The following is an 8,999-nucleotide window of genomic DNA, read 5'->3' as shown; positions in this document are numbered from 1 at the left end:
ACAATGGACAAAAGCCCAAGAAAATGTACATTCTTCCTCTGTATGTATCCGTCACGGACTCTTACAGTTTAAAGTGCTACATAGACTCCATTTATCGAAGTTGAAACTTGAACAAAAATGTTCCCCAATGTAAACTCGTCCTGTGAAAGATGTAAACAACAACCTGCTTCACTGGCACATATGTTTTGGAATTGTCCCTGTATAACAACATATTGGAATAATGTCTTTCAAAACTTGTCTAAGATTCTGAAAAAAAAACACTTAACCCAGACCCAAGTTGCGCTTTATTTGGAGTGAAGCCGGTTGTTGTAGATTTGTTAACCAACCAAAATAATGTAATACATTTTGTGACGCTGCTAGCACGCTGTTTACTTTTACTAAACTGGAAGCAAAGAGTGCCTCCTATCAAATCAGCATTAATAAGATGTAATGATACATTTGCAACTGGAAAAAAATAAATTCCTACTACACTGTAAAATAGAATTAGTTCCCAGAACTCAAAAAAATTGAGGAAACTCGTTGCTCGTCTTTATACACCAGCTAGCCAAACTTCAGTAACCCTACAAACGCCACTGCTGTTTAGTTCTCCGTCTTCATTTATGTTGGAAGTCATAGCAGAGCTGTACGTTTGAATTTGTTTCCAAAATCCCTCAGTTTGGACATGCTATATTGTATGGAATCTAGCGAGCTAACTTCCTGCTAATTTCATTTTCATGGATGCCTGGATGATAAACTCAATTGTTACACATGGTAGAGCAGAACGCTGATCATTTTATTATAGATGAAAGACTTTAGATATTTTTTCAACACTCAGTGATGCCACAGCAATCGTGTGATTTATGGACCTGCAGCGGAGTTTGAGCCAAGACACGGCTAGTGATGTCAGACTTAAAAGACCAGATAAAGAGTGATATGAACATATCTATAACTTACCAGAATGAAAATGTCTGGAGCACACCGACAGATATTTGTTATCCACCAGCGCGATAGCTGACCGGGAGGTCAAGGCTCGATAGAGTCCGCGAGCACAGCTAACTCCTGGCGTATTCTTTTCAACCCTGTGAGATCTGTGAGAGGTACAGAACACCACTGAACTAAATATCGATTGAAATGGCTAGTAAAGGATTTAATAATGAGATATAAACATTAGTAGATTTTTTTGTTTTCTGACACTTTTGGATAAGTAAATATGTCAAGTCAAACTTATCCAGGAACATCATTGCTGTACCTGAGAAACGAACATAACAGGAGGGTTAACCCTTTAAGACCTACCATAGAACCAAGTCGGCCAGAGCTTATATTATATTTTTACATGCTGTAGTCCCATTTTTGGGAGCATTTCAAGTTGCTATACATCAATACAACCATTATAGCCGTGATTTTAATAATATGTCTGCATTAAGTGCATAGTAATTACATAAATTGCAAAAAAGTGCAATAAACTACAAAAAATTGAAAATCGTTTTTGCTTTTTTAACATATATTTCTAGTTAGAGAAATTTAAGAGGCTTATCCCTCAAAACTGTAAATACAAAAAAGTTGCACAAAATAGTTTCCCACCACAGGAAATTTATTTTGAGTGTCTTCATAGTTTTATTTTTGAAATACACCATTTTTTATATACTGCAGGAAAAACAAAAATAAATATTATAATGCAAATTTGCAAAAAAACAGCATATGCATCAAAATAAACTATTTCCAGCAGTGCAATATGAGACCTAAGCATCCCAGAAACGACACAGAAAGTCATAAAGTCAAACATAACTTTTAAAAACACCAGTATAGGCTCATGAGGCCCTGATGGTAAAAAAAACTACATTTCCGCAACAATGACATCACTTCCGGTTTCAGGCAGGTCATGGCGGACATGCGATAGTTCATGCTGATGGTTGTAGAAGTGTTACAAACAGCTGATCGGATCGGCAAAGCGTGTTTCTGGAATATTATGTTTCTGTTGCTGCAAGCGCTTTTTATGCAGTTTTTGCAAAGCTATATGTGGAAGGAAACTGTGACCCAGGACAAGCTGATGGCATAAGATGTAAGTACAACTCCTCCGGTTTCATATGCAAAAAATATTATTGCGCTAGCTTACGTGGTTGCAGAGCTACCGGGATTTAAAAGTAGTTACGCAAAACATAGCGTGCCCGCTCTGACCGGCTTTAAAGGGTTAATACATCATCCTGATAAACTTGAACTCCATCCGTCATTCATTTATTTTCCACACGGCTGTAGTCAATGCAACACTACAAAAAAAAGCTAAGAACAAATTCCCTGAAACCACAGGTTTAGACATTATTTGAACTTTTAGCTATGTTTATGTTTAATATGAACATCCACCATTATAGCAGCAGTTACAGCAAAAGGAAAAACATAACAGGTCAACTTTGAGTGCCAATGAGCCTTATAGAAATTAGAGATGGCACGATACCACTTTTTTATGTCCGATACCGATACCGATATCATAAATATGGATATCTGCCGATACCGATATGAATCCGATATAGTGTGTTTTTTAATAAATAAAACGGGTTTTTTAATATCTTGCTGCATTTTGTATAAGTTTATACTCAAGTTTAAATAAATAACAACACTAAAGCTATTCTGTTATACCTGTATGTAAAAAATACACTGCGCCCAAAATATTTCATAGTTCAGCAAAACTGATCAATCTAATAAACTTAAACCTACTCCATCCTCCCTATTCTGCTATTTTAAAGAGTACTTAGCAGAAATATTAAGCAACCTAACTAATAGGGTTGCAAACTCCCAGCAAAAAAAAAAAAAAAGGGAACCACCCCCCACCTCATGATGCTTAATCAACATAATCAACTTTAATTTGATGCAGGGAGGAAAATGCACAGAAATCAATTATTTTTCAAGAAATATTAAATAGATTCAACATCTTTCTTCAACAGAACTGCAGACTGCACAGATGGTACCTTCCCAAAGGAAAAATTACTATAGCTTACTAGGGTATATTAGACTTAATAGTTACTATATACAGTAATGGACTTCTATATATTTTTTACATCAGATTAAAACTTTGGGTGTAAGAGTCAGATAATTATTTATTAAAAGCTAGACATTTTAAATGAGAATAAGAAAGAAAAGTATGTCTTTGTGCCCCCTTTTCCCTGTTCATGCCCTATTGGCCCCCCTGGCTAAACTTTGCTAGATCCGCCCCTGCAGAGTTACCAGCCGTCAGCTGCATAGAAAAAGATCCTGGTCTAGAAAGTAATATTAAATAAATTCTAACAACAGCTTATCAAGCTTAAACGTGCTGCTGTTGTTCAGCCGCTGGTTTCCTCTTTCTGGTGAGAAGTGGGCCAAAAACAAAGAAGAGAGACGGACTCGCGACAGAAAAGCCGATCAGCTGATCATTGATCAGTTTAATGTTTGAAGTAAGAGCAGGAGAGGGAGGGAAAGAGGCAGTTGCTCCATATATCGGTTGTTAAGCTTAATGTGGGAATGCTTTACAAACATTCAGAGATGAACTTACACACTTGCTTTACTTCTCTCTGAGATAACTTCCTCGGAGATAAAATGTTTGCTAACAGGCTACAAATGCACACAGCCCTCTATCACGTGACCACACTGCTGCAACGTGCTACGGTTATGAGCCGGGTTACGCCGTGTAGCAAGTTTTGTGAGGTGCTTTTTTGATATTTAATGGATCGGATTACATTTTTTATTTCTCGCCGATATCCGATCCAGGAATTTGGGTCAGTATCGGACCGATACCGATACGTAATATCGGATCGGTCCATCTCTAATAGAAATTACATATTGTCATGGAATATATTCAAACCTTAGTAAACCTCATGTCAGGCCGGCCATACGTTTACAAAGAGGAACCAAAAGCAGACTAAAAACACTAAAAACCAAACTGAGGATGCTGTTGACTGAAAAATACTGAAAAATACTTTAAGTAGAAGGGTGGGTCCAAAATATTAACACAAAATAAAAGTCCTTAAATGGCACTGGGGAAATCAGTCAATACAGTAATAAGGGATATGAAGTGAAATAAAAACAGAAACAAGGAGCTGTAGTAAACTGAAAACAGGGAATAGAGTAAAACCCCAGCTTTCAGATGCAGCTTTACAACAATAATCAAGAACCATGAAAAAGACCATGGCACCTCATGAATGGAGATCGCTTGTTTTCACCCTTGCACACACACACACACACACACACACACTGGTGTTTGACCAGGTGTGCCATGATCAACTCTGACACAAACACCTCGCTCCCTTTCTCAGGCATGGACACACAAGGTGAACCGAGGCGTCTCTGCAAAATATTGCACAATAGATGATATCTGCTTTATAGATTCTGCTGGAAAAATTAATTTATGAGTATTTTTTACAACCACTTGTACGTTTATGAATTTCAGGATTAGTGCGACATGCAGTGGATGCGTTTCTGCATTCATATAGGGAATATAAAGGCAACAAGATTAGTAGGAACATATTAAAGAATGAGGAGGTGAGAAAAATAATCCTTTAGGAAGCTGAGTTCAGTGATCCCGCTTATCACCACTTGTGCTTATGCTACCATCAGCTGATTTCAGTTTGTATGTGAAATACAATAGTGTAAAATAGAGGCATATTCTGCAGCATTGATGTGGACATTTTATTTTTTATTGCACAAAAAGGCAAGAGTGCAATGGTGAAGTGCAAACTGCGTCCAGGACAGAAACAATTGCATTATGTCGCTATCACAACTTTGGCTCTTTACAAGCACCTGCATAGGTAGCATGCTAACACTAAGCTAGCTAAGAACCCAGAGTGGTGATAAAGCTGAGTGAATGCTGACCCCAGCCCAGCAGCCAGACCCTGAGATCCAACAGGTAACAAAACTAATGAGCAGATAGTGTGCAGCTCCCGTTTCTACCTGTTCATGTTTTTAAAGTAGAATCACTGTGACGAGCGCTTTAGTGTCTTTGTGCTGGTTTTTATTTTTGCTGTAGGACTGTGGTCTGTCGGTTTATAATGTTAAATGGTAATTATGAGACATTGTGTTTCAGGTCATTTTACAGAGAATTCTGAAAGTAATGTAACAAGTAGTATAATGGATTACTTTCTCATGGGAGTAACTGAGTAACATACTGCCAGTGGCGGTCCTAGCCTGTTTGGCGCCCTGGGCGAACACTCCCTCTCATCGGTGCAAATTATAAGTCTGTATTATAATGTCTGGTGTTTTTGTGTTTGTTGGTTTGTTTTTATTTTGTTTTATTTTGTGAGTTGGTTATTAGATGCTGCTCCAGCCAGTCAGAGAATCCCCCGCCGCCCCGCCCTCTCCTCTCTGCGCCGCAAGCAGCAGGCGCACCTCGCAAACGAAGGGCGCCCTTACTCCCAGCAAATGGGCGATAGAAAACCGATTGGTGCCTGCGACATTCCCAGTTTTTTGCCGATGCCCGTGATGCCGCCCTCCACCACGATGCCGCCCCGGGCAACCGCCCGTGTCGCCCGTATCTAAAACCGCTACTGCATACTGCATTACTTTAGGTCAGTGTTCTGGGTACTATGTGTAATACATTATTTTTATTGAGTAATGACCAAAACAGTGATCGGCACAAACATTTGATCATACAGCAGGCAACTGATTTGCAGGAATGTAATGTCTGTGCTGCTTAGCGATGGTGGTGACTCTTAAAGTGCACCCAAAGAGAATAAGCGATATTGATAATGGAATCGCTAAATTCGTATCAATTCCTATTCCCTATATTTGACACTCAAATCTTTTAGTATGTAGAGAAGTTCTTATTCAACTCAAAGATCACCCCTCCACCACCATGCTGACAGTTGCTATGAGACAACCTGTGTTTGGTTTTCACTGAACGCGTCTTTTATATGTCTTGCTGATAATCTGTCACTCAAGTGTATTTGATCAGCAGCAGCTGAGGGTGTACTTAGTTTTTGACACACTGCTTCTGCATTTTGTCTTAATATTTGTTTAAAAAAACAACGACTCAATGTAATACGTCGTGTGGTTCACCTTAAGTTGTATATATCTAATTTTAAGACCTGCAAGAGATGACCTTTATTATCTCCTGATATGTACAACTGTAGAATACTTCTCTAGTAAGTAAGTAAACTTTATTTATTAAGCGCTTTTCATAGGCAGTCACAAAGCCCTGTACACAAAAGGCTAAAATAAACAGAACGTTAGGTACCAATATAGACAATACAAAAGGTTAAATGTAAATGAAAGTTTAAGATTTCAAAATAAATTACATATCAGGACTTAAATATTACTTCTTTGTAGTGGTGTACAGGGTTCAGAGGTTCAGGTATCCATGCCTTACCTTTACCACAAGCCTGTAAAGTGACCTCGGAGCCGTAATCCACTTCCACTCCTGGCTGCATTGCATGTTCTGAATGCTTGAGAGGATTATGTTTGTTTGAACATCAATCAGCTGTGTGTCATGTTAACCTTAAAGACCAAACATCCTGCTGTAATCTAGCACAACGGTTTACTGTCAGTACGCATTCACAGAACTATCCACAGCAGCAGCAACAGTTAGCACCTACATAACACATTTCTTTCCACGATTAGCTTTTAAACTCCATCTAAATGTTTCAGGGAGTGTCTGTTGATATGATTGTGTAGTATTTTGTAGTCTTGTGAAGTCTCTTTTTACTTTATTGTCCTGAATAAAAACAAAAAACACAAATTCTTACAAAAATAGAAAAGAAAAACTTGAAACCGCAGCACAGTCGTTAATGTTGCTTTTTAACCCCTCGTGCTCAAAACATGCCTTTCAGACTAGCTTTCAAAGTAAATGTAATTAATTCAACTAATTAAACGTCCAACATCCATTCAGTCTGCACACAGGGCCAAAAGTGGGGTGAAGGAATTTCCGACTTCTTGAAGATCTTTGACGGATGCTGGAGCACGTGAACATGGACCGATCAAGAGTTTGAAAAGAAGCGGAGTGAAGCCTGAAGAGGCACTTTGCAGATATCCAACAAGCAGCAGGGAGACCAAACATGGCAGCCTCTTACTTCCTGCCCATCTACTCCTACCGAGCTGAATGAGAGGCTATTCAAGTGCTAAACAAAGGAAGCAAGCTTAAAGGTACAACCTGGATAAGGGGACCAGGAACCAGTGATTTGGTCTAAGAAAAATAACTTTATCAATAAACAGCATTACTATTATTAGTGAAGGGTTTAAAGATGTAGATCTTCTAAGGTTACATTTTAACCATGTTTGCACCATGCTAGTCATCCACCACTTTGGGGGGTTTTTTCCATGGAAATATCAACAGGCTGGAGTTGCTCTTGTTTCCTCAAGAAAATAAAAAAAAATTAAACTTTCTGTTGTTACGCTCGCCTTTTTTCAAAGTTTATACAGATGCTGTCAGTGTTACACCTGCTAACGTCAGACAGCACAAGTCCAGCATGGAAGCCCTCAGGTGCTGGCAATGGGATTTTATGATTATGTCAGCGTTTCTCTAGTTAATGTTTTACTACGTTTCGGGAAATACATTTATTGTATTAAAATACAGTAAGGACCTAATGTAATTTTAATAACAACAAATCATGCAGCAAGCCCGCTGCACATGGACGTCCTAAAACAAGGTGTTGGATCATGTAAACTGGAAATTTAAGGGTTAAATGCAGGGGTGGGAAGCAATGAAGCACAAATAGTCCATGACTGTACTTAGGTAGAATTTTCATTTATCTTTCCTTTACTTAATTTTTTTTTTTTTTTTTTACAGTATGTGTACTGTCATGTTAACACATGACTGTGTTAGTACCCACCCAGACAACACAGTCATCAAGTTTGCAGATGATACCACCATGGTGGGGCTCATCTCTGGGGGAGATGAGACAGCGTACAGAGCTGATGTTCAGAGGCTGTCAGATTGGTGTGTAGATAACAACCTGGACCTCAACACCACCGAGACAAAAGAACTGGTAGTTGACTTCAGAAGGAGGAAGTCTGAGCTGCAGCTTGTCAGCATCAACGGGGAGTGCGTGGAAAGGGTCTCCAGTTTCAAGTTTCTGGGTGTGCACATAGACAGAGACTTCCAATGGAGCTCTAAGAGCTCTGCGGTTTTAAAGAAGGCCCAACAGCGTCTCCACTTTCTGAGAATCCTCAGAAAAATGGACCTGAAGAAGGAGCTGCTGACCGTCTTCTACCGCTGCTCCATTGAAAGTGTGCTGACATATTGCATCGGTGTGTGGTTCTCCAGCTGCACCACAGCACACAGAAAGGCACTCCAGAGGGTCATCAATATGGCAACAAAAAAATAAATAAATCATTGGACATCCTCTTCCCTCCTTGAAGGACCTGTACAGCACTCGCTGTCTCAAGAGGGCACGCAGCATCCTACGGGACTGCACACACCCAGGACACCGGGTGTTTAAGCTGCTGCTGTCTGGCAGGAGGTTCAGGCTGCTGTGGTCCTGGTAAAACAGACTCAAGGACAGCTTTTACAACAGGGCAATAGCCCTGATCAATGCAAATAGCTGACCTGGCTACCTCCCTTTTTTTTTTTTTTTTTTTTTTGAGGGGGGGGGGGGGGGGGGGGGAGAGAGAAGGTAACAATGTTTAAAACAATAACAATAATAATATTTATATTTATAAATATACTGTGTTGTCATGTGTCGTATGGTGTTATATGTAGTGCCAACGTAGGACAGTTTTCCAATTTCATTGTACTACTGTACTACGTATGACTGTACAATGACAATAAAGAGTTATCTTATCTTTATATTTTAACAGGGTTATATTATATTTGGGTTGTAAAGTTGGCCGGAACGAGCAGAGGTGTGGCCTTGGTATGTTGGCATTTAGCTTTGGCTACAGAAGAGAAGCAACCATAAAGGAAGAAATGCTTTTAACTGTCAGCAGAGGGGAAAATAGCAAACTACAAATACTGTACTTAAGTTTAATTTTTAGTTATCTGTACTTAAGTAGTTTTTCTCCCCTCTGTAAATTTTAACACAAATATCTGTACTTTATACTCCTTACAAATAAATTAATGCAAA

Source organism: Neolamprologus multifasciatus, chromosome 7 (genome assembly GCF_963576455.1).
Source record: "Neolamprologus multifasciatus chromosome 7, fNeoMul1.2, whole genome shotgun sequence".
Taxonomy (NCBI): Eukaryota; Metazoa; Chordata; class Actinopteri; order Cichliformes; family Cichlidae; genus Neolamprologus; species Neolamprologus multifasciatus.
This window is presented reverse-complemented; position numbering follows the sequence as displayed.